Below are 26,844 nucleotides of genomic sequence, written 5' to 3' on the forward strand. Positions count from 1 at the left end.
ATATTTATACCGATAGCATTGCAAATTTACCTATTACATTATATTATATTGAAAATGTCCATACTTTTTATAAAAATGATCGATACTTCTTTTAAAGTTATGTAATTTATGTTTCAATTTATTTTAATAGTGTTTCATGTTTTCCACCTACAATATTAATTTAATAATTTCATTTGCACAAAAAATTATTTGATTGTTTTGATATTTTATAAAATAATATTTAGAATTTTTAATTTAATAATAATATATATCGTAACGTAAAAAATAAATCATTAGACGCCTATAATTACTAAATTAATATCTTAAAACTCACTCAAAAGATAACCTTAAATTAATGTTTTCCACAGTGAAAAAAGTATGGACACTTTTATAAAAAGGATAAATAATTTACAATATAAGCACTACCTATTACATTATATAAACGCTACCTATTACATTATATAAGCGCTACCTATTACATCATATTTTTACCTATTATATTGAAAGTGTTCATACTTTTTATAAAAAGGATCGATACTTTTTTTAAAGTTATGTAATTTATGTTTCAATTTTTTTAATAGTGTTTCATGTTTTCCACCTACAATATTAATTTAATAATTTCATTTGCACAAAAAATTATTTGATTGTTTTGATATTTTATAAAATAATATTTAGAATTTTTAATTTAATAATAATATATCGTAACGTAAAAAATAAATCATTAGACGCCTATAATTACTAAATTAATATCTTAAAACTCACTCAAAAGATGACCTTAAATTAATGTTTTCCACAGTGAAAAAAGTATGTACACTTTTATAAAAAGGATAGATACTTTACAATATAAGCACTACCTATTACATTATATAAACGATACATATTACATTATATAAGCGCTACCTATTACATCATATTTTTACCTATTATATTGAAAGTGTCCATACTTTTTATAAAAAGGATCGATACTTCTTTTAAAGTTATGTAATTTATGTTTTAATTTTTTTAATAGTGTTTCATGTTTTCCACCTACAATATTAATTTAATAATTTCATTTGCACAAAAAATTATTTGATTGTTTTGATATTTTATAAAATATTATTTAGAATTTTTAATTTAATAATAATATATCGTAACGTAAAAATAAATCATTAGACGCCTATAATTACTAAATTAATATCTTAAAACTTACTCAAAAGATGACCTTAAATTAATGTTTTCCACAGTGAAAAAAGTATGGACACTTTTATAAAAAGGATAGACACTTTACAATATAACCACTACCTATTACATTATATAAACGATACATATTACATTATATAAGCGCTACCTATTACATCATATTTTTACTTATTATATTGAAAGTGTCCATACTTTTTATAAAAAGGATCGATACTTCTTTTAAAGTTATGTAATTTATGTTTCAATTTTTTTAATAGTGTTTCATGTTTTCCACCTACAATATTAATTTAATAATTTCATTTGCACAAAAAATTATTTGATTGTTTTGATATTTTATAAAATATTATTTAGAATTTTTAATTTAATAATAATATATATCGTAACGTAAAAAATAAATCATTAGACGCCTATAATTACTAAATTAATATCTTAAAACTCACTCAAAGGATAACCTTAAATTAATGTTTTCCACAGTGAAAAAAGTATGGACACTTTTATAAAAATGATAGATACTTTACAATATAACCACTACCTATTACATTATATAAACGATACCTATTACATTATATAAGTGCTACCTATTACATCATATTTTATCTATTATATTGAAAGTGTCCATACTTTTATAAAAAGGATCGATACTTCTTTTAAAGTTATGTAATTTATGTTTCAATTTTTTTAACAGTGTTTCATGTTTTCCACCTACAATATTAATTTAATAATTTCATTGCACAAAAAATTATTTGATTGTTTTGATATTTTATAAAATAATATTTAGAATTTAAATTTAACAACATTAACCAAAGATAATAATAAATATGTAATATATATGTTTATTATTTTTAATTTAATAATAATATATACAACATCAAACACATTCCAAGCTATAAATTACAAGCTAAGGACACTTGAAGAAGCAAGAGAACAACTATCCAAGCAATCAAAAACGAGAAAATCCCAACATGATAACAACTGAACATATCATATCAATGTTCAAACTCAAGTTGTAGATTTTGATTTCCTTTTGCTTGGCATCATATGAGATTTGGATTTTGATTTCCTTTTGCTTGGCACCATATGAGCTTTGGATTTTGATGAGCATCGGAAGTATTTCGGACTTATGATTTGGGTGGTACTCAGAAGCATTTCGGACTTATGATTTTAGTTGTTATTTGTTACATTTCTTGTATACCACCCAGATCATACGCCCGAAACGTTTCTGACGCTTTAAAGTTGACCAAAAAATACAATGGTCGGGATTTCCCTCGCGTTTAAACGTTGGAAAAAAAAACAATGGAAATTAGGAATAATCAATGATAACATGTATATTGGCTTGGGCTAATATTTATAGTGGAGCCGAAATATATATTGAAATTCAAACTCAAATTGAAATTTAAATTCAAACTCCAATTACATATGAAATGAATTTGAAATGCATTGTTAAATTGAACATGAAAATTGCATAATTGATTCATACTGTTCAAGTAACATGCTTTATGAACCATCAAGCTAAAAGACAATATTGATTTAGTTCAAAGCTGAGTTGTGAGTTGATGGAGTTATCACACTTGTCACATGGTTGGAATAAAGTACTCACATGGAAGAGATAGATTGTTTTGTTATACATAACCCATCTCAACTGAATGAAAATATACATACAATATAATCAAACCAAAACATACATACACAACAAATTTATATATAACAATGTTCAAATAATGTACCCACAAAAACGAAATTAATCCAATGAAAAAGAGTTATTTCTAACAAAGTCCGGAACATTATTTTTCCAAATAATGTACCCATAACAATGTTCAAATAATGTACCCACAACAATGTTTAATTGATTTGTTGTTTAATTTTCAATTTGAATTATTTGATTTAATAATTTCATTTGCACAAAAAATTATTTGATTGTTTTGATATTTTATAAAATAATATTTAGAATTTTTAATTTAATAATAATATATATCGTAACGTAAAAAATAAATTATTAGACGCATATAATTACTAAATTAATATCTTAAAACTCGCTCAAAAGATAACCTTAAATTAATGTTTTCCACAGTGAAAAAAGTATTGACACTTTTATAAAAAGGATAGATACTTTACAATATAACCACTACCTATTACATTATATAAACGATACCTATTACATTATATAAGCGCTACCTATTACATCATATGTTTACTTATTATATTGAAAGTGTCCATACTTTTTATAAAAAGGATCGATATTTTTTTTTAAAAGTTATGTAATTTATGTTTCAATTTTTTTAACAGTGTTTCATGTTTTCCACCTACAATATTAATTTAATAATTTCATTTGCACAAAAAATTATTTGATTGTTTTGATATTTTATAAAATAATATTTAGAATTTAAATTTAACAACATTAACCAAAGATAATAATAAATATGTAATATATATGTTTATTGTTTTTAATTTAATAATAATATACCGTAACGTAAAAAATAAATCATTAGACGCCTATAATTACTAAATTAATATCTTAAAACTCACTCAAAAGATGTATATACCTAAATATGTAGTTAACAAACATACCTAAATATGTAGTTATTATACATACCTAAATTTAATGATAATATATACTTGTAGTTATTGTACATACCTAAATATGTACTGCGAATTTAATGTTGTACCCACCCTTTAACTACCACTACCAATGCCACATCCTATTGAAAGCAGCACGACTGAAACATGTTCAAAATGAACCTTTGCTTACATCTCCATCAACTCCTGGAGCACTGAACTTGCACAACAAAATTTTTGCCATGGATAATAGTGATGTAGACAATGTTAAGCCAACCGAGGAATGCCATGAAGTACATAATGTTGATGAATCTGACAGATTGGTTGGTCAGCTCTTCTGTTCACGTGATCAAGCTTGGCACTTTTACAAGGGATTCACACGGGAACATGGGTTTAGTGCACGTAAGGGAACAACACGGCTTGACGTGGAAGGGAATGTGAAGACACAAGAATTTTGTTGTTCCAAAGAAGGGTTTCGAGTATCAAAAGTCAATACTGTTGATCGTCAACGTGCTCATACGCCAGTCACAAGAACAGGATGTAAGGCTAGAGTCGTAGTTACAGCAACAATACAAACGATCAGTGGGTTATAAGTAAGTCTGATCAGAAACATAATCATGCATTGTGCACACCTGCTATGACACCATTTATGCGTTCTAATAGAGCTGTAAGTAAGGCTGATATCGATGAGGCAACAACATTGAAAGAGGTCGGTGTTGGCACATCACAAGTAATGAACTATTTAACGCAGCAGGCAGGGGGCTATCATAATGTTGGATTTACACATAAAGACCTCTACAATGCACTTCAAAGAGGTAAAGCAAAGGAAATCGTCGATGGGGATGTGAATGCGCTTATTGCCTACTTTGATTATAAGAAACATGATGATCCCGGGTTTTTTATGACATACTCGGTAGATGAATCGGGGGCATTGTATAATCTTATTTGGTCGGATTCTACATCGAGATCGGATTACACATGCTTCGGTGATGTAATTGCGTTCGACACAACGTACAAAGATAATTTGTATGGTCGACCAATTATGCCTATTGTTGGTGTCAATCATCACCATAACACAATTGTGTTTGCCACTGCCATAATTGCTGACGAGACGTCTCAATCTTTCGAGTGGGTGCTACAGAATTATTTAGAAGCCATGATGAATAAATCACCTATTTCCGTTGTAACCGATGGGGATAGGGCAATGCAGAGGGCTATCAAATCTGTTATCCCTTATGCTAAGCACATATTATGTTCTTGGCATCTTTCTCGCAATGCACAAGCTAACATTGGTGACCCAAAGTTTACAGCAACATTCTCAAAATGCATGGCTTCCTGGTGGACAACCAAGGAATTTGATATTCAATGGCGTTCGGTTGTTTCAGAATTCAACGTCCAAAAGCATCCATGGGTGATTGAGAAGGGAAATACACAATACTTATGGGCACAAGCATATCTAACCGGTCATTTCTTTGCCAATATTCGCTCAACACAAAGGTGCGAGTCTATGAATGCTTCACTAGCTATTGCACTGAAACACAAGAAGACATATTTAGATATTGTTCGTGCAATTGAAGATGGAATTAGTATAATACGTATGAACGAGTTGAAAGCTGATTACTTAAGTTCCCATACGAAGCCCTTCCAGATCACAAAACTGGTCGACCTTGAAAGCCATGCCGCTGCGATTTTTACCCGCGAATCTTTTCGTGTGTTCCAAGATGAACTTATACGGGAGACATTGTACCGGATTGAGGCAGAGATTAAGTCCTTATCAGATGAATGTCAACATTATATTTTGTCAAAGTACGCAGAAAAAATAGGAAATTTGAAATTAGTTTTGATTCTCGTACGAAAACTCTAATTTGCTCCTGCAAAAAATTCGAGACCGTTGGACTTCCGTGTCGCCATCAACTTCACATTTTGAAGCAATTGGACTACACATATTTGCCCGGGACTTTGATTCAAAGTAGGTGGACTAATGATGCGAAGGCTTCTGCACCCAGCTATGTTGATTTGAATGTGTCTCCAGAAGTGATGCAAATGGCAAGGTTCGCTGCTCTACGTTCAACGTCAAGTAGGTTATGCTACATTGCATCAAAGACAGACGAGTCTTTCAAAACCGCAAGAGATGAGATGAAAAAACTAATAGAAGAATTAGAAAACTCGTTTGGTTTGAATCATTCAGTCAACCAGAGCATTGTAGTAAACAATGTTCGTGACCCTCAACGAAAACAACGCAAGCGAAAAGAAGTGCCGAAGAACAAGGTCAAGAAGAAAATTAGGCGATGTGGGTACTGCAACGGTGAGGGACATAACAAACTAACATGTCCTCAAGTCAAGCTCAGTTTGAGTATAAGCACACAACCTACATCAACTGATTTTTTCGAAGACGGAATGGAATGACAACGATCTCCATATAATATATCGTAAGTATCAACATGACTTCTATTGTATGTACATATAAATATTTTGAATGAAGGAAGAAAAACCGCGTTACTTAAAATTACCGACACTTTTTTAAATGGTATCGACACATTTTTCTTCCAATATGGACATAAAGTACCGACACAATATTAGAAAGTGTCGATATAGGTTGTAGACCTATTCGCTCATAAAACCGGTATATTTATACCGGTTATATTACAAAATTATCTATTACATTATAAATTTGGGTTCCGATGTGTAAATGTCGACACTTTTTTAAATCGTATCGACACATTTTTCTTCCAATCTGGACATAAAGTACCGACACAATATTACAAAGTGTCGATATAGGTTGTAGACCTATTCGTGGATAAAACCGGTATATTTATACCAGTTATATTACAAAATTATCTATTACATTATAATTATGGGTTCCGATGTGTAAATGTCGACACTTTTTGACAATGTATCGACACATTTTTCTTCCAATCTGGACATAAAGTACCGACACAATATTAAAAAGTGTCGATATAGGTTGTAGACCTATTCGCGCATAAAACCGGTATATTTATACCGATAGCATTGCAAATTTACCTATTTTATTATAATATGTTGAAAGTGTCCATACTTTTTATAAAAATGATCGATACTTTTTTTAAAGATATGTAATTTATGTTTCAATTTTTTTTAAGTATGTTTCATGTTTTCCACCTACAATATTAATTTAATAATTTCATTTGCACAAAAAATTATTTGATTGTTTTGATATTTTATAAAATAAAATTAAGAATTTTTAATTTAATAATAATATATATCGTAACGTAAAAAATAAATCATTAGACGCCTATAATTACTAAATTAATATCTTAAAACTCACTCAAAAGATAACCTTAAATTAATGTTTTCCACAGTGAAAAAAGTATAGACACTTTTATAAAAAGGATAGATACTTTACAATATAACCACTACCTATTACATTATATAAACGATATCTATTACATTATATAAGCGCTACCTATTACATCATATTTTTACCTATTATATTGAAAGTGTCCATACTTTTTATAAAAAGGATCGATACTTTTTTAAAAGTTATGTAATTTATGTTTCAATTTTTTTAATAGTGTTTCATGTTTTCCACCTACAATATTAATTTAATAATTTCATTTACACAAAAAATTATTTGATTGTTTTGATATTTTATAAAATAATATTTAGAATTTAAATTTAACAACATTAACCAAAGATAATAATAAATATGTAATATATATGTTTATTGTTTTTAATTTAATAATATGTAAGTTATGTAATAGGTAGAGCTTATATTTACCTATTTTATAAGTAAACCAGTATATTTATACCGGTTATATTACAAAATTGTCTATTACATTTTTCAGTCGACATTTTTTTAAATCGATACTTTGTTGTGGATATCATCGAAAACAATGCTATAGTCATGTGCTTCGATACATTTGCAAGCAGATGTAAAATACATTAGTATTGATATTTCAACAATCCTCAAATGTATATGTACACATAGAAGCAAATATGGAATAATTAATGAAAATATACACACAATATAATCACACCAAAATATAAATACACAAGAATGTTCAAATAATGTACCGACAAACAAAATTAATCCGATGAAAAAGGGTTATTTCTAACGAAGTCCGGAACATTAGAGGCCTTCAACAAATTTTCCAAATACTCTCGTATGTTTCCGCCTTTTTCTGAGGACATACATAAATAATTTCCATTATCAAACTAATGAGGTGCAATTTTACTAACAATAAACTAAATTCGCATAAGCATGAATAAATTTGTGTCATACCTAGAGCATTGTCGTTCGAATGGGAAGCAGCGTCAAAGGTAAGTGGACATATGTAATTGTATTTCTATATAAACACATAAGTTGTTAAAATAATCAATGTCTGAACACATGTTCAACTGGAAAAACATATTGCATAAATGCAACTTACCGGATTATAAATCATTTTTTCCGCTGAATCATCGACCAAAAGTGTATTTAGCTCGTTAAAATCTGGACACGCGTTCCAAACATCATTGAGATCTTTACAGTAGGTAACAAAATCGTATGTTTTGCATTTTTTTTAATCCTGTTCACAAACAGTCGAACATAAATATGTAGGAATCATAGACAACGAAAAGTCAGCAAACTGTAATGACGTTCATCTTACCCACACGAATAGAAAATGCTCGGAAATACAGGTAGTTTCTCAAGTACACGGTCGACGTTATGCCTGAGATTGTAATCAAGTTTGAATGTTAACATTCAAATGTATATTAACGATTTTGACTACAGTAATTCAATTGCTTCAAACATGTTCTAACCTCATCTTTGAAGACCAAAGGGCAACAACAAAATTGTCGACACAAAATTGCATAAATTCAAATAATCCTCTTCTGAGGACAACATCTACAACATGAAGAAAATGAGATTAAAGTTCTACGCTTATATGTTAAAATAATGGATACAAAAGAATAGAATTAAAACCTGCAGGCAGTCTTGGGATGTAGGCAAGGACACCATTGAGATCAAAATTTAAAAGTTTTCTTGAAGGCGGCGTTGCAGACACGATATACTTGTTTGGATCATCATCTTCATCATCATCATCATCATCATCATCATCATCTTCATCGTCAGCTTCATCGTCATCATCATCGTCATCTTCATCGTCAGCTTCATCTTCTGCGACCGCTTGGTTGTCCACATCTATTAAAAGAAAATAAAATAAAGTTCAGAACGTGTAAATGTTAAGAAACATAGATAATGAATTACCTAACTCGTTTGATGTCGTTGACGTAATTCGTTACGCAACATGGAGACTTCACGTTGCAATGATGAAATATCGGATCGCATTCCACTCACAAGGGAATCAATATGCTCCCGAAAATTGACCATGTATTCCATCACGGTCTTAATTGTGACATCCTCTGCAACTGGAGCTTCTTCCATCATTGCGTCTCCACTTGGTTGCTCTTCTTCATGGCCAACGGGGTCTATTTCCTCCCTCTCTTGATCTAATCCGACCTCCTTGACACGCTTCCAACTGAGTTTTTCAACAAAATCATATCCCGCTTTTTTAATAAATACCATGTCAATCTTGCGGGTTAATCGAACAGGGGCGTCATGCGAAAAATCAACTTCCTTCTTCTTCAACAGATGGGTGATGACACATCCATATAGTAGTGTAGTTGAAATTGTTGCTCCCTTTGTGACCATATAAAAATTGTATTAAATATGAGTTTTGCAATGTTTGGAGCCGTTTGGATTTATACTTTGCTATCCACCAATAATCGCTGTCTCGAAGCGTTGAATGTTTTCCCCCACTAGGCCGGATATACCATGTGAGCATTTTGTGAAACACTCTCGACTCTACATCGAGGTGAATTGGGCTATTCTAGCAACCCGTTTAATTGTAGACCAATCTACACCATTTTCATCTGAATCCCCTGTATTCGCTACACCTAAACCCTCCGCAATAGTTTCTGGAGATATATATATCCTTCCCCATGACATGTGTATTAATTCCTATTATATTAGTCTTATTAGGCTCGTGCTGTAAGGAAGCATTGTTGTAGAAGACTCTAACTAGGTTGGGATAATATCTTGGTTCTACACCAAGGAATTCAAGCCAACCCCAAGATGTAAATGTGGATTTAAAACTAAATACATATTTATCATCAAACAAGAAACCCAGGTCAATGACACGTTCGGGACGAATCTTCCTTACTTTAAAACTCGTCTGCCATCTTTGTTTCTCCATATCGGATCTAAAGTTCAGAGTTTCGAAGGACCTGATTTCCTCAGAAGAATCGTTTGTTACAGAAGGAGGTGTGGTTGAGAAGAACTGGGTTGAGAAGAGCTTTGAGAAAGACCTCTCTTCTGACGCTGACGTTTTGGAGCCATTTTGGTTGGATGCTATTACAATGGAACACAAACACATTCAGGAAAAAAACTCCAATATAGAAATCAATCAAACCCATAAAATATCGATAAATTTACCTGAATATCTGATCGTCACTTATGATAACGCTAGAAGAAAGAGGAAGAGTTATTTTTTGCCTGCTTGCCTTTATGTTTAGGGTTTCTCGATTAAGAGTACTATATATAATGAACGGTGGAAAAACACTTGATATTTAAATTAGTATCGACACAAACTAAAAAGTGTCGACACATTATTTAGACATATTCTCTCATAAAACCGGTATACTTGTACCGGTTAGATTGAAAAATTACATATTACATTATACTTTTGGGTTCGATGTTTTTGGGATCGACACTTTTTATATATGGATCGACACTTTATGGGTGCACCCTGTTTTCCATTCATTCTGGACCAAAAATATCGACACCAACTAAAAAGTGTCGACACATTATTTAGACATATTCTCTCATAAAACCGGTATACTTGTACCGGTTAGATTGAAAAATTACATATTACATTATACTTTTGGGTTCGATGTTTTTGGGATCGACACTTTTTATATATGGATCGACACTTTATGGTTGCACCCTGTTTTCCTTTCATTCTGGACCAAAACTATCGACACAAACTAAAAAGTGTCGACACATTATTTAGACATATTCTCTCATAAAACCGGTATACTTGTACCGGTTAGATTGAAAAATTACATATTACATTATACTTTTGGGTTCGATGTTTTTGGGATCGACACTTTTTATATATGGATCGACACTTTATGGTTGCACCCTGTTGGCCATATTGTAAATTTGCCTTTTACTTCAAAGTATCAACATGACCCTTAATGTGTATAAGAAACATGTACAACAACATACTGCTAACTTTTCTCATCTCATTCATAATTATATTCACATACAAAAATATAAATCGTATACAAAATTATAAATCTTATACAAAATTAACCCTACATTTACATCATTGCATCCTTTTATTATTCTTATGTAATATGGTAGCTTTTGTTATCTCCTGTCTTCGTTCATTTTGATTGTGGCTTACGAGATCGTTTAATATTCGCGATCGATCCCAGTCTCCAACAACCTATATTCAAATTGTCAGAACGTTATGTATTGTCAACTACAGCATTCAATCTACGACTTTTAACAATTTTACCACAAACGAATTTTTCTATCCACTTACAAAATCACCAGTTGCCCCTGTAGAACCGATCGATTCCATCCACATCATTACATACATGCCGCAATCATGTCTGTTACAAAATTTGAAAACCACACATGTCAATTATGATGAATACTGCATAAATTAAGCTTTCTATTTGTGATAACATCTCATACCCATTCAATTGCTTATTCTTCTTATGCTCCACAAATTTGAAATTTTTCAAGGGATACTTTCCTAGAGATCCACATGATTCAACCCAAATGCGTTTCTTATTATAAGAATCTAATATTTTAATCTGCATTAAAATAGAAGAAGTTATGCACCAAAAAAATTATGCATTATAATTTACATAATGTCATTTCATACATACATACATACATACCAATCTCTTAGCATCCTTCACTCTCTGTTTAGCTGATTCAGTTGTAAACATATTATCATATATTGTTGCAACACGATCTACCATATCCAACACCAACAGATACCAATGTGAATTATGGTAGTTTATTGTGATCATGATCTGCAACAAATTTCACACCCAATTTGACAAAATTCAACATTCTATATCCGAAAATATCATTTGCAATTGGTATGGTGTCTTACCTTCTCACAGTCGGTGAATTTCACATAGTTATCCAATATGAGACCCCAGAAGGTAGAAATACTCTCAACACTTTCTTTGTTGTTGGCATCCAACATTATTTTGAGAATCGTCTATAACACTACTTTTCAACATTTATTAATTTAACTCACCGCTAAGAGGTATGGAAGGTAGCCAATCCTCCGGAGTGACTTTTGAGAATCGTAGCATATTGTCCAGGCGAGCAAATCGATAACCTAACAAAATTAATTACACAATCAGAACATATTCAATAAGTTTTAACATTTTATACTTTCTACTTACCACACCGCCAACCCATTCCGTAGGCTTCAACGTTGAAACGTCGTATACAGTAGCGAATTGATTTCCCATTGAGATTACAGAATATCTGTATGAATCATTAGGATTAATATGTTGTCATGAAATATTTAAATATCACTCACAAAACAATATATTTCACTTACTCCGATTCTAACTTGCTATTCCATAAATAATCACAAATTGCAGCTTCGATGTCATCAATTCCGCTTGGAATATCCGCTTTTTCAACCTACAATTTTGCATACAAATTTTTGTCACAACAACATAATAAAAATCAAATTAAGTTTTCTTTTATTCAACTTACCTTCTGCTTCTTCTTCTGGGGTGCAGGACATTCCGAATCCAAATCTGCTGCTATAACACTCTCCGGTGTATAAATGACATTGACTTCCTTCCTCCTCACTTCTCCCATCTCTTCTTCTTCCTCCTCCCTCTTTTCTTCTTCATATTTTTTCAGTTCATCGTATTTTTTTCTACATAGCTCTTCATCTCTTTTATTTCACCCTTCAATTGATCTCCTTCATCCAAGTATTTATCAACCACCCCCTTTACCCCCGTAAGTTCACTCCTCAATTCCACAACCTCCTTCACCACTCCCTCAAAATTTTCACCCGTCACCATCTTAATATCACCCCTTAACACCCCAACTTCTTTCACCACTTCACCCCTCAACACCTCTACTTCTTTCACCACTCCATCTATTTTTCCTTCCACTACCCCTTTATGCCTCTCAAGTGTATCTTCGACTCTCTCAAGTTTCTCTTCGACTCTTGATTGTCTTTGCATGATTTCAAATTGGATTTTTTTGATATCAGCCAATTCAGACATCAAAATGTCGAAGTTACTACGTTTTCCCTCACCGTCGTCTCACTCACTGTCATCCCCCAATACAACCATCCCTCCTTTCTTCTCCTCTGCCTCCACTGCCTCCTCTACATCATTGCCATAACCTTCAAAATTGACATTGATTATATTCTTAATATTATTTAATTACATTTATTACCCTTTCTTGCTTCTTCGCTCTATCCAACTTCAACTTCACCATCACTCTAACCACCTCTTCATTCCCCCATGCACGGATGCGTGCCACTCCGGTTCTTTCATAAGCCGGCACTGCCTCACAGCCTGACCAAAAATCGAACAGTGCAACCTGCATTTATAATAAAATTTATATTTTTATATAAAAACACAAAAAAGTTCTTCAACTCATTTACCTCTAAGATTGCTATGCACCCTTTGAGGTATCTCTGGCTGCCCTTTTTAAAGGTGATTATTGATTCAATCAATCTCAAATGGATATATTCAGCCCAATTGAATTCACCCTTTAAGCCTTCATCACAAATGAGCTTCATATGTTCTTTGTTCGTTGACGTATTACCCGTTGGACAAAGAAAGATACCGATAAGGTATAATAGAACTCTGGCCTTCAGCTCATCCCCAACGTAAGATCCACTTTTTATTTCCTCTTCAATTTCAGCATATGTCACCTTATGCTTCAAACCATATTTGGAGGCAAGTGCTTTCCAGTCCTTACTCTGACAGACTTCTACAACACTTTTGCCTTCATTTTCTACCCCCAATACGGCTGCAGCACATGGGATCCCGAGAGGAAATGAAAAATCACCATATTTAGCAATACATTGCCTGACATCAAATTGCACCATCAAGGATCGACACAATTCCCTCCGAATAGGTCGATCCCTTACTCCTACCAACGATCCAAAACCTATTTCTCCTAGCACATTCAACTGACCCTTCTCCTTAAGGTGTTTAATTAATAAATTCACCCTTTTAATGCTGCATCTTGTCGACACTTCCTACATTTTTTAACAATATATAATGTTATAGTTCTTATATGTTTTGTATCAACGTATTTACAAGTTTAATGAATACCTTATTTTCATGTGCTTTCCTCCGTTCTTTGTATTCTTTACTATCATTCCTTGACTGTGTGATGTAAGGTTCCTTTTCAGCATCACTCATTGAATTCCATTTGGACCTCACATCTTTTGTCACCTAATATAAAACATAAACGTTTCTTAATCAATACATTAACACTAAATACTACTCAATGTCAATTTCATTTTACATACCGAACCGCTCTGTGTGCCATCTTCCTTCATCCTTTTGCATTCGGCCATACTGTCAACATTTAAAATTTGTAATCAATTTAAAGTTTATCAATACTTTAATCCAATTACCATTTCAACAATAATAACAAAAATACATTGATACTTACTATAAGTACATATATCCACCCTTGGGTTGCTTTCGAGTCTCGGCCTCAATTTCAAAGTTATCTGCTCCACCAACAATTTTCCAACCCATTGACTCCATTTTTCCTTCATATATCAGTTTACACAAATCAAATTATTTTGTTACATACACTTTATTCAATATACAAATATAGATAACTACTCTTGTGGTAAAACGGTTTTCTTCAAAAGAATTTGAATGGCCACACCAAAATGTGTCGGCACATTTATACAACCTATAATATCATTTTCTACCTATAATATTTAATAAAAGTATCGACATTTATATTTTTCCTTGAATATCACTTTCTACCTGCAATCGTTCCCAAATGCTTCTTTACTCCAAAACCCCAAACAACACATAAAAACCCTATCGCGATTACTGTAATAATAAAAAATTAGGGTTTCGACAACATACTTTTCGATTCGACTGCAGCAACAAACAAACAAACTTCGCTTTAGAAACGCCTTCTGAAATGCAGCAACAATTACGCTTCGCTTTCAAAAACTCGTCCGTTCTATCTATTTTCAGATGAGATTTAGCTTATATTTTGATCGGATATGTTATTTATATTTAATCGATACAAATACAAAAGTGTCGATACTTTTATGTCAGGTGTCGATACTTTCGAAAGGATAATTACCTATTTCTTTGAAAGTGTCGATAATTTATTACACGTACTTACGAAAGTATCGACACTTTCAATATATCCGGTATCATTTTACCGGTTTTATCATTTTGATACCGGTTTTATCATATTTTTACCTGTTATATCGTTGTGGATCGATATATTTTTTTAAAGTACCGACACATTATAAGCGCTGAAACTGCTTCTCTTTTAAATTCACAAAGTGTAGATCCTTATATAAAGTATCGACACTTTCAATATATCCGGTAACGTTTTACCGGTTTTATCATTTTGTTACCGGTTTTATCATATTTTTACTTGGTATATCGTTTTAATATTTCTTCATGCCTTAGACCTATTTTTATACGTATGGAAACTTTTATAAAAATGATATATACTTTTTTTAAAGTTATGTAATTTATGTTTCAATTTTTTTTAATAGTGTTTCATGTTTTCCACCTACAATATTAATTTAATAATTTCATTTACACAAAAAATTATTTGATTTTTTGATATTTTATAAAATATTATTTAGAATTTAAATTTAACAATATTAACCAAATATAATAATAAATATGTTTTCCACAGTGAAATAAGTATGGACACTTTTATAAAAATGATATATATTTTTTTTAAAGTTATGTAATTTATGTTTCAATTTTTTTTAATAGTGTTTCATGTTTTCCACCTACAATATTATTTAGAATTTCATTTACAAAAAAAATTATTTGATTATTTGATATTTTATAAAATATTATTTAGAATTTTAATTTAACAATATTAACCAAAGATAATAATAAATATGTTTTCCACAGTGAAATAAGTATGGACACTTTTATAAAAATGATATATACTTTTTTTAAAGTTATGTAATTTATGTTTCAATTTTTTTTATAGTGTTTCATGTTTTCCACCTACAATATTAATTTAATAATTTCATTTACACACAAAATTATTTGATTGTTTTGATATTTTATAAAATATTATTTAGAATTTAAATTTAACAATATTAACCAAATATAATAATAAATATATTTTCACAGTGAAATAAGTATGGACACTTTTATAAAAAGGATAGATACTTTACAATATAACAGGTAAAAATATGACAAAACCAGATTCATTATGACAAAACCGGTAAAATTTACTTGATATGTTAAAAGTATGGACACTTTTATAAAAATGATAGATACTTACCGATAACCAAAGTTTACCGGTTACCAAATTTTTTAATAGTTTTTCATATTTTCTACCTAAAACATTATTAGTTGTCAACATAATAGGTACCGCTAAACCGAATTTATTAAATACATTTTAATGTATCCGGTACTGCCGTATATTAGCCGTATATTAATCTGCCTTTCCTGAGATAATCCCTAAGTAGTTCGTAATTCAATTTCAAAGCTTTCAACTTTTACTTCTCCTAACATTATTGACATTTGATTTATCGATTAATTTAGACTAAATCTTATAAAAATATAGAATTTATTAAATTATATCAATGATAAAAAAAGGAGTATTAATCTTTCTAAAAATCATTAGTTCGAATAACGACGTTTATAAGGTATATGTGTTGTCAATATATTAACAAATTTTTAAACAAATATTATCTTATAAACATCACAAATTATTCAAAGAAAAATCTTATAAAATTATATTACACAGACAATCCTCCGAATTTGTTTTCTTCATTCATAATGCAAAATTTAAGTGTCTAATTTTTATTTATAAGAATTAATCTTTGTCCCGTTCATACATGTGTGAACAGATAAAGGACATATATTTTTATTTTAGACAAATAAATTTTTAAGAATTTATTTTAAAAGTATAAAATTATAAAATTAAATCTTTAATAAAAAATAAAAAATAAAAAATACATATATTTGATTTTTTTAAATATAATTTCCTTCGGCCCATCTAATTTGTGATGCTATCTAATTAATATACGTGTGTTCATTTCCTTATCCGAATAAACAGTAATTAAAAAGGACGTGTAGATAGATAGACATTTGTTTGTTTAGGGCTTGTGCTTCTGTTTATCCAAAGTGATAGCGTCACCTGATTTTACTTTATCCAAAACAATATCTTTTTAAAACCAAAATGAACTCGTACGTGCTTATTACACAACATGACCTTTAGTTACTCATAATTACTTGTTCATGAGAATATCAAGAAATTTTAAACAACTCATTCTTTGATTTCAACATAAAATTTTAATGGCTTAATTATAAAATAAGTGTCCCGACTATAGCGTTTTTCACGAATAGGTGCCTAAACTATTTTTTGAATGATCCCGATGTCAACATTACAAACGTTATCACTTTAGGTGTTCGTGTTGTAAACAACATTAATTTCATCTGTTAAGTGACATACGTCACAATTTGGTATTTTTGAAATTGTTCAAAAAAATATTATTATATTTATAAAAAAAAACTAAATTCTCTTAAATTACAAAAAATCTCAAAATCCCCAAATCCTAACCTTAAGCCCCGCACTTTCCGAGCACGACCACCGCCGACGATATAGTCCATGCCATCCTCTTAGTCATAAGTCGTCGTAGTTGTCGCCAATTGCTCGTCGAAAACGCGTGAGATCACAATTTTCATCATAGGGTTCACGGGGTATAAATTGTTGATTCGCTATCGATCGACTATCTATCGGTCACGATTTCATAGGATTTTGGTCGTATTAGGAAGGTGAGGTCGGATGGAGCTTCATCGGTGGCAAAGGGTGGCAGTTGGCTTAGGTTTAGAGTTTGAAAGGAATGTTTTCAAAGTTTTGGCGTCATTTCAAATTTTATGTTGTTTAATATAATTTTAATTTTTTAATTTAATATAAAAGTTTTCAAATTATCAAATGTATCACGTGTCACTTAATGAAGAAATTTAATATTGTTGATGGTTCGGACACATAAAGTGGTAACGTTTGTAAAGTTATACACCAAGATCATTTAAAAAATAGTTTAGACACATATTCGTGAAAATATTATAATTTGGACACATATTTTATAATTAAGCCAATTATAATTATTGAATTTATTATCCTTAAGCAATGTCAAATATTTTATTTTTATAAAGAAAAATAAAAAAATAGAGATGAAGATGATGTATCGTTTTTTAATCTTATAAAAGATTTTATAATAAATTTTAATGATGTTAAACGTAAAATTATTATTATTATTATTATTCATAATATATAAGAGAAATAGTTTCAGGTGTTAGTAAATTATGTAGAAATGACGATAATCATATTATGACGTCATACCATAGTAAAAGATATAAGACTTTAGAATTACAACCTAACACGACATGCAAAAGAAATACAGCAATTATCTTCCTTTAATAAGAGAAAATTTATAGTATGAATCAACTTATTTCATTAATTAAAGAAATTGTTATTTGTTAAATGTTTAAAAATATTTAGAACCGATACTACTTTATGATCACTCTAGTTTAATAAAAAAATACTATAAAATAACATGACACGAGACCCATGATAAAATCTTCCTTTATTCCATTTTAGTCAACTAGATTTTTCTTCCTCAAAATCATAAATCATACCAAATATTACGTTATGTTTTCATTTAGTCATCCACCATTAAAAAAAATAATAAAATTACTAACGTGGTATTTCTAAAACTTTTTGAAAGTGACATATTAGCATTAGTGGAGAAGTTAGAAAAATTTTATAGACTAGGCCAATATAAACATAAAAACATTTTTATCTAACATAATTCATACATTTTTTTATTTAGGGTAAATTGACTATTTGGTCACCCGTCTATTACTTAATTTATGTTATGGTCACTCAACTATTATCTTTTTCAAAATCATAGCTAATTTTACATTTTGGTTCTATTGTGATCACTCACTATTAAAAATTTTAACAAAGTTAACATGACATTTTTAATTATTTTTCAATCATGATATGACATTGTTTTATGATAACACGTCAATATAACTGCTAAATTTTTAAAGAAGAATGACTAAAACAGAACCAAAACGAAAACTAAGTGTAATTTAAAATACATAATAGTTATATGACCAAAATAAAAAGTAAATAATTTATGTGTGACTCAATAAGTAATTTCCTCTTTTTAGAGGGGGCATGGCTTGGATCCGCCCCTAACATCACTCTTAACTTTTTTGACTGGTGACTAAAATTAAACAAAAACTAAATATTAACCCTAAATATGTAGTTTACCCTAATATTTATGCCTACTCACATTAATATTCAACCTGCTTTAAAGGTTGAATCAACAAATTAACCGTACTAAACACACAACTCAATAACAACAAATAACGTACTACTAACACTAGACAAAGTTCACGAGGGGGACGAAGGGTCTCGGATTATTCGTTCCTCGGTGGGCGGCTCTAAACAATAAATTTAACCCTAATCCTTCTTCAATTTACGACTCACTGCCACACCACATCTCAAACATTGTATGAATCTATTTAGAAGTATTATTTCTACACACCATCATTAAACTTTTAGTAAATTTTCAATTTGATCATTAAAATTCTAAATTTTATATTATAATCATTAAACTTTTAATTTGCTTACATTACCATCACTAACTTTAGTTATTGTTAATAAAAGATGACATGACATGTTAAAGTTTAGTTTTTTTTAAACGAAACCTTAAGATTATAGATTGATAATAGCCATATATACTAAAATCTTTATAAATATCACGATCATTGTCAATTCCATTATTTAGTAAGGAGATTCGTAATTTAGTTTTAAATTAGTCTGACGTTGATAGTGATAGATTAAAAAAAATAGATTTTAGGTTCGATTGAGATTTTAAAAGATTAAAAGATTATCTCATGACTTTGAATTGGGGAGAATATTTTAATGATCTTTTCGACTGAAGAAACCATTCAACAATGGTAAAAATTATTACGAGAGAAGTAATGATTGTAAGATTTTTAAGACTTTTATGTGTCACATAAAATAGTCTATCATCATTAAGGATTTAACGATTTAACAAAATTATCTTAACGATAATTATCCAATGAAAATTTTCTGATTTAACGAACTAAATAAAATCATCCAAAAAATTCAGTGAGTATTAGTGTAATTTATTCTAAATTAAATCATCTCAAGTAAATTTAATCCATAAAATTAACAACTTTTTTTCAATATGATCCTATTTTTTTCATCCACGTTAATATTAAGTTACTAACTTTTCTTATATTGAATCAACTTGATCATTTGACACTGAGATTAGGTGACATGCCAAATGCACAGACAGCAAAATACCAAAAATCCAAATTCAATCTAATATGAACTAAAAGAAAATTCAAGGATCAAGATACAATGATTACAAATTTCTGGATTAAAATTTGGTTTTTCCCGAAAGTAAAATTAGAAATATCAGTACTAACCAGTTTACTGCCATATTCTACATTTTATTTTTTTGGATAAACTACATGTTTAATATTTAAACTATCACTTTTATTCTGTTTTAGTACATAAATTTTCAAGTTTTTTAAAATTCTACCTAAAGTTTACTTTTTATTTTATTTTAGTACCCGTAATTAAAAATTTAAGTATTAAAAAAAACAAAAAATTAATAATGAGTACTAAAATGAAACAAAAAAATAAATATTAAATATTATTTTAAAAAAAATAAAAATTTAAGTAATAAACGAAACAAAAGTGATAACATGTAGTTTATTCTTTTTTCTCTTTTTTTTTTTCTTCGTCATTCTTATAGAGAGAGAACAAAAAAGTAGACCAAAGTTGTGGAGCCAAACCCAAGTTCCCAATTGTTTCAGCTTTCGTCATCTTCGTCTTCTCGGATCTGACTGCGTTTCCTTGCTGTTTACCCCTTGATTCCTTGAGAAAGGTTTTCTTCTTCTTCTTCTTCTTTTTTTCTACAAATAGAGACGCAAGCCTTTATCCGATGCTTGGTACCTGGGAAAAAGGGGAATTTTTAGTTCTTTGATTGCCATGAAGTGAAAGGTTGAAGGCAGTGGTTGGTTTTACGTTTTTCTTTGTTGCTTTGCTTTTCTGAGATGATGACGCGCTAAGCTGAGATTTCGTCAAAGGTATCTGATTTATTAATTTATGCTCTTGTATTTGTTATTTGCTTGTATCGTATTATTCATCTCGCTCTTTTTTAATCTTAATTTTAATTTTTTTAACATGTCTCCAGTTCTTCTCAATCTTTTTCTGATCTGATAATCAACCGTGAAACTCTCGAGCTGTGATTTTAGTGAAAGGTATGTTGTTTTCAAATCTTCTTTGTTTACTTATCCGCCAATATTTGATGTTTACTCGTATAATTGTAATCAATCATCTAGCTCTTTTTTGTAGTTTTAAATTTGTTTTTACATGTCTCGGTAGTTGAATATGATTTTTTTTCTTGGTCTCAATTTTTGTCTGATCTGATAATCTGCTCTAAAATTATGCTCCAAAAGGTTTCATCTCAACCCTCATCATCCCTTTATTGATTTTGCCGTTTTTCTTTCTTATTTTGACTTTTTTGATGAGATGGATGAACCACATCCTTCTATGCTGGTTATAGTTATTTATGCAATCCCCAAAATTACTTGTTAAAATAGTCATTTCTTTTGTCCAGAGGTCATTTGGTGTCTGGAGAAAACAAGTTATTTTCAGACCCATGGAGGAGGTAGGCGCTCAAGTAGCTCCTCCCGTATTTATGCTCCAGGCCCTTGGCAGCCACTTCTGTGAACCACCTCCCTTGTCCAGGAAACGTGACCTTCCTTATCGACCCCTCGATTTTCAATATCAAGACCCTTCGCAACAGCGTGTTGCAAACCCCAGGGACAACTGGAACCCGAAGCTATGGGAGTGGGATGCTGTAAGATTCATTGCCAAACCCTTGAACACCGAAATTCTGCAGGCAGGGACTGCCTCTGCAGAACAGAAAAAGAAAGGCCATGCTATTGGCAATGAAAACTATGTAACATCCAAGAAGGCCACTGCGGTAAATGATGACAATGAGAGGCTGCAACTGAATCTAGGTGGGGGTTTGAATTCTATGGAAGAGTCTGTGTCCAGGCCTAACAAAAGGTCCGTGTTGGATCCCTGGGAGTACCAACCACTCCATGTGTCAGGTTGATAATTGTAAGGAAGATCTTTCTAATGCGAAGGACTATCACCGTCGCCATAAAGTGTGTGAGATTCATAGTAAAGCGACTAAAGCTCTTGTTGAGAAGCAGATGCAGAGGTTCTGCCAGCAGTGTAGCAGGTTGCTACTTTTATGTTCTTGAAGTTTTCTCCCTTGGCATCAAGTTTTAGCTATTGGTTGAACCCACCTCACCTTTATTTTTCTTTTCTGCAGGTTTCACCCTCTTTCCGAGTTTGATGAGGGGAAGAGAAGTTGTAGGCGTAGACTCGCTGGGCATAATCGTCGTAGAAGGAAGACACAACCTGAAGATGTGATCTCACAGCTTTTACTCCCTGTAAACAGGGATAATGCTGGGAATGGAAATTTAGATATCGTCAATTTGCTCACACTTTTGGCTCGGACACAAGGCAAGAAATTTATTCTAAATATGAGTTAAAGTTTCAAATTATTGTTTTAAGATGAAGCTGATGTTTGTGTGCTTAAAATACAGGTAAAAACGACGACAAAAGCATTAATTCCTCTCCTGTACCAAATAGAGATCAACTTGTTCAAATTCTTAGTAAGATAAATTCATTACCTTTGCCCACGGACCTGGCTGCAAAGTTGGCCAATTTTGGAGCTTTGAACCGGAAGGGCCAGGATCAGCCTTTGATAGGTGATCAACACCAATTGAATGGGAAAAACGCATCTTCTCCATCTACAGTAGATTTGCTTGCTGCCCTTTCAGCTACATTGTCATCCTCTTCTTCTGATGCCCTTGCAAATTTGTCTCAAAGAAGCAGCCCGAGTAGTGATAGCCAAAAGACCAAGTCGATCTGTCCTGATAGTGTAACTGCTCCTAGTTCACGAATCAGAACTCCCATCGAGTTCACTTCAGTTGGAGGAGAAAGAAGTAGCAGCAGTTATCAATCTCCTGTTGAAGATTCTGAATGCCAGATTCAAGAAACTAGGGCAAATTTACCATTGCAGCTATTTAGCTCCTCTCCTGAGGATGAAGGCCAACCAAAACTATCATCTTCTAGGAAATATTTCTCTTCCGATAGTAGCAATCCAATGGAGGAAGGATCTCCTTCTTCATCTCCAGTTGTGCAAAAATTGTTCCCAATGCATAGCACAACTGGAGCTGTCAAATATGAGAAACCGCCCACTGGCAGAGACAGTAATGCAAATGCTGAAGCAAGCAGGGCTCATGGTTCTATATTACCTCTTGAGCTCTTTAGTGGGTCAAAAAGAGGAACTGGACATGGTTCATTTCAACATTTCCCTTCACAAACTGGGTACACATCTTCTTCTGGGTCAGATCATTCCCCCCCTAGCTTGAACTCTGATTCTCAGGTATCAAAGAAGTATTTCCTATTCTAATTTTTATTCTAATTAGACTTCATTTTTATTTCTTTTACCATGCATGTGCTTGGGTATGCGTGTTACATTAACATTTCTAATGTTGAATGGTTTCTGAGCAGGATCGTACTGGGCGAATAATTTTTAAGCTGTTTGACAAGGACCCCAGCCACTTCCCTGGTACACTGCGAACCCAGGTGAGGATTAATTTGCCAATTTTGGCTTTTTTGTCGCGTATAATTGGAAGCGGAGATTACATAGAAGTCTTTCTTGTAGGGAATTACTGATGATTTTGATAACTCATTTTGTAGATTTATAATTGGCTTTCAAATAGTCCGTCTGAAATGGAGAGCTATATAAGGCCTGGATGTGTGGTTCTGTCAATCTATGTGTCAATGTCATCTGCTGCCTGGGAGCATGTGAGCGTGCTACTACATTTTGCATTTGTCACTTTTCCTTCGTCCAACATTGAGCTGACCATTTATATGGCATGTATTTTTTCAGCTTGAAGGAAACCTGCTTCAGTATGTCTATTGTTTGTTGCAAGGCTCAGATTCAGATTTTTGGAGGAAGGCAAGGTTTTTACTTCATACTGGGAACCAACAGTTAGCATCTCATAAAGATGGTATGTATGTTGGAAATTTGTGGCTTTTGTTGCTCAGCTTCAAACTATTCTACTTTATCCAAAACATTATTATTTATTTGATACTCCTTGAGATTGTCTTTATTATCACTTACTAGGTTTAAGATGATCTCAAAGGTATTCACTTTTTAGTTGATTGATTTGAAGTATGCAGTTAATTATAAACTGTTTTGAAAGTTTTTTATCGACTTTTTCAGGAAAGATTCGTCTATGCAAATCCTTGAGATCATATAGTTCGCCTGAGTTGATCTCAGCGTCTCCTCTGGCCATTGTGGGGGGACAGGAAACCTCTCTTTTAGTGAGGGGTAGAAATCTAAGTAATCCTGGCACCAAGTAAGCAAAATGAGCATTTTATATGAGAACTTAAAATTTCTTCATATTGTCTTTGTATTCTAGAATGTTAATTTGAAAACTGTGCAGGATTCATTGTGCGTACATGGGAGGATACTCATCAATTGAGATTAGTGGTTTAGCATATAAGGGAGCTACATGTGACGAGGTAAACATGGGCAGTTTTAAGATTCAGGTTCCATCACCAAAAGCACTAGGTCGTTGTTTCGTTGAGGTAAGACTTTTATGTCTAAGAATTACTATGTCCGACTCTCTGGATCATCCTCAGAATTCTGGAGGGTTGTGTTTGACTTTTCCCAAATTTTGAGCAGGTGGAAAGTGGATTTAAGGGCAACAGTTTTCCTATTATAATAGCAGATGCTGCCATTTGTGAAGAGTTGAGACTTCTGGAATCTGAACTTGACGTAGAAGCTAATGCTTCTGATATTATTTCTGAAGAGCATGCATATGATTGTCGGCGTCCAAGGTCAAGGGAGTCAGTCCTTCACTTTTTGAATGAACTCGGATGGGTATTCCAAAGAAGTACTGATCCGTTGCCCAAGAGTTCCGATCATTCCCTTTACCGGTTCAAATTTTTGCTCATATTCTCTGTTGAGAGAGACTATTGTGCTTTGGTAAAGGTACTTCTTGACATGCTGGTGGAAAGAAACTCGGATATGGATGGGCTATCTAAGGAGTCGCTGGCTATGCTTTCTGAGATTCAGCTATTAAGCCTAGCAGTGAAAAGAAGGTGTAGGAATATGGCCGACTTGCTTGTACATTATTCTATTAATAGCAGAGATGAAAGCTCAAAAATATATATCTTCCCACCAAATCTTCAAGGTGCTGGTGGAATCACACCTTTACATTTGGCTGCATGTACATCAGGATCAGACGATTTGGTAGATGTGCTGACGAATGATCCAGGAGGTATGAGTTATTACAGCATTTCTTGCATCCTAGATCAGTAGTTTTTCCCTCTTCTGATACACTGCTGATCTTATCCTGAACATAAACGATGAAACCATGTTTACTCAATTTCATTTATTTGTAAACAAGTTACGAAAAGTTTTTTCAACTTTTTTGTAGATTGGTTTGAACTGCTGGAATTCCCTTCTGGATACAAATGGGCAGTCTCCATATGCCTATGCTATGATGAGAAACAACCATTCTTACAACAAATTGGTGGCTGGAAAATATGCTGACAAAAAGAATGCTCAAGTTTCTCTGACAATCGGTGATGAGCAGTCGGGCATCACTGCAGTGCAGTTAAGCAATATAAGTTCACAGCTCAAGCAAAATCGTAGCTCTTGCGCCAAGTGTGTGGTTGTGGCAACAAAGTATAGACATAGGTTTCCAGGTTCACAAGGTTTGCTTCAACGTCCTTATGTCCACTCGATGCTCGCCATTGCTGCTGTCTGTGTTTGTGTCTGCTTATTCCTACGGGGCTCGCCTGACATCGGTCAAGTTTCTCCCTTTAAGTGGGAAAATTTGGATTTCGGCACGATTTAATCGGTAGAGGGGGTAATTCATTTCGAAGCAAGTAACAATATGGGCATATTATGCATGGTTCTTTGGACGTTTGAGCCCAAGTGAAACTCAAGGATAAAACTGACTGGCCTGTGCACAGGTGCATATTCTGCTGGTTGCCTTTGAGCAAGCCTGAGATATGGGGTATGCCCTTTAGGCTCTGCCCTTTGTCCCATGTATATTGGATTGTGGTAATCTCACATACCCTGTGACCATACATAGAAGGCATAGTTGAAGATATGGGCACAAGGTTGAATGAATGTTGCCACTGCTGAAATTTTGGAACGTAAGCAACGGAGAGTCAAAAGACGGTTGTCCTAGAAGATGTAAGCCATGCAATGAGAGAAATAAATAGAAATTAACGTGCTTGTATTGTAGTTGTATGTTTCACTTTGATTCTTGTTTTAGAGAAAGTTATGGTCTGTATTTGTTTAAATATCATATCATTATAAAGTCGCTGAGCGATGTGTAGGGTTGATTATGCAATGTTGTACTTTGAATATCAAATACATATCACCAAGACTAATCGCTTATACACACTTAGTTTCTACAAACATTTGAAACAGCAATTATGTATGATTAGTATTACCCAGGGATAATTGCATTTTTGGTCGTGTTGGATTGCAGACGTATTAAGCTCATTATGAAATGTCTTGTAATTTTTTTTTTTTAATTTTATGGCAAAATCCTAGTCGCTTCTTCTCTCTCCCTCTCCTTCTCTTTCTTTTTTTTTTGTCATTTTCTTGTCAAATCTACTTTTTTTTCCTTTAATTTTGTTTAGCTGGAAGACGGCACCGGTTTTGAGGTTGATTGTTGACATTC

At 32.1% G+C, this 26,844-nt stretch overlaps 1 pseudogene; it reads left to right on the forward strand.

The window, feature by feature from the left end:
• Window positions 1-20,775: 20,775 nt before the first annotated feature.
• LOC120126545 lies at window positions 20,776-25,812 on the forward strand (annotated as a pseudogene).
• Window positions 25,813-26,844: the final 1,032 nt, after the last annotated feature.

This window comes from Hibiscus syriacus, unplaced genomic scaffold (genome assembly GCF_006381635.1).
Source record: "Hibiscus syriacus cultivar Baekdansim isolate YM2019G1 unplaced genomic scaffold, ASM638163v2 tig00110458_pilon, whole genome shotgun sequence".
Taxonomy (NCBI): Eukaryota; Viridiplantae; Streptophyta; class Magnoliopsida; order Malvales; family Malvaceae; genus Hibiscus; species Hibiscus syriacus.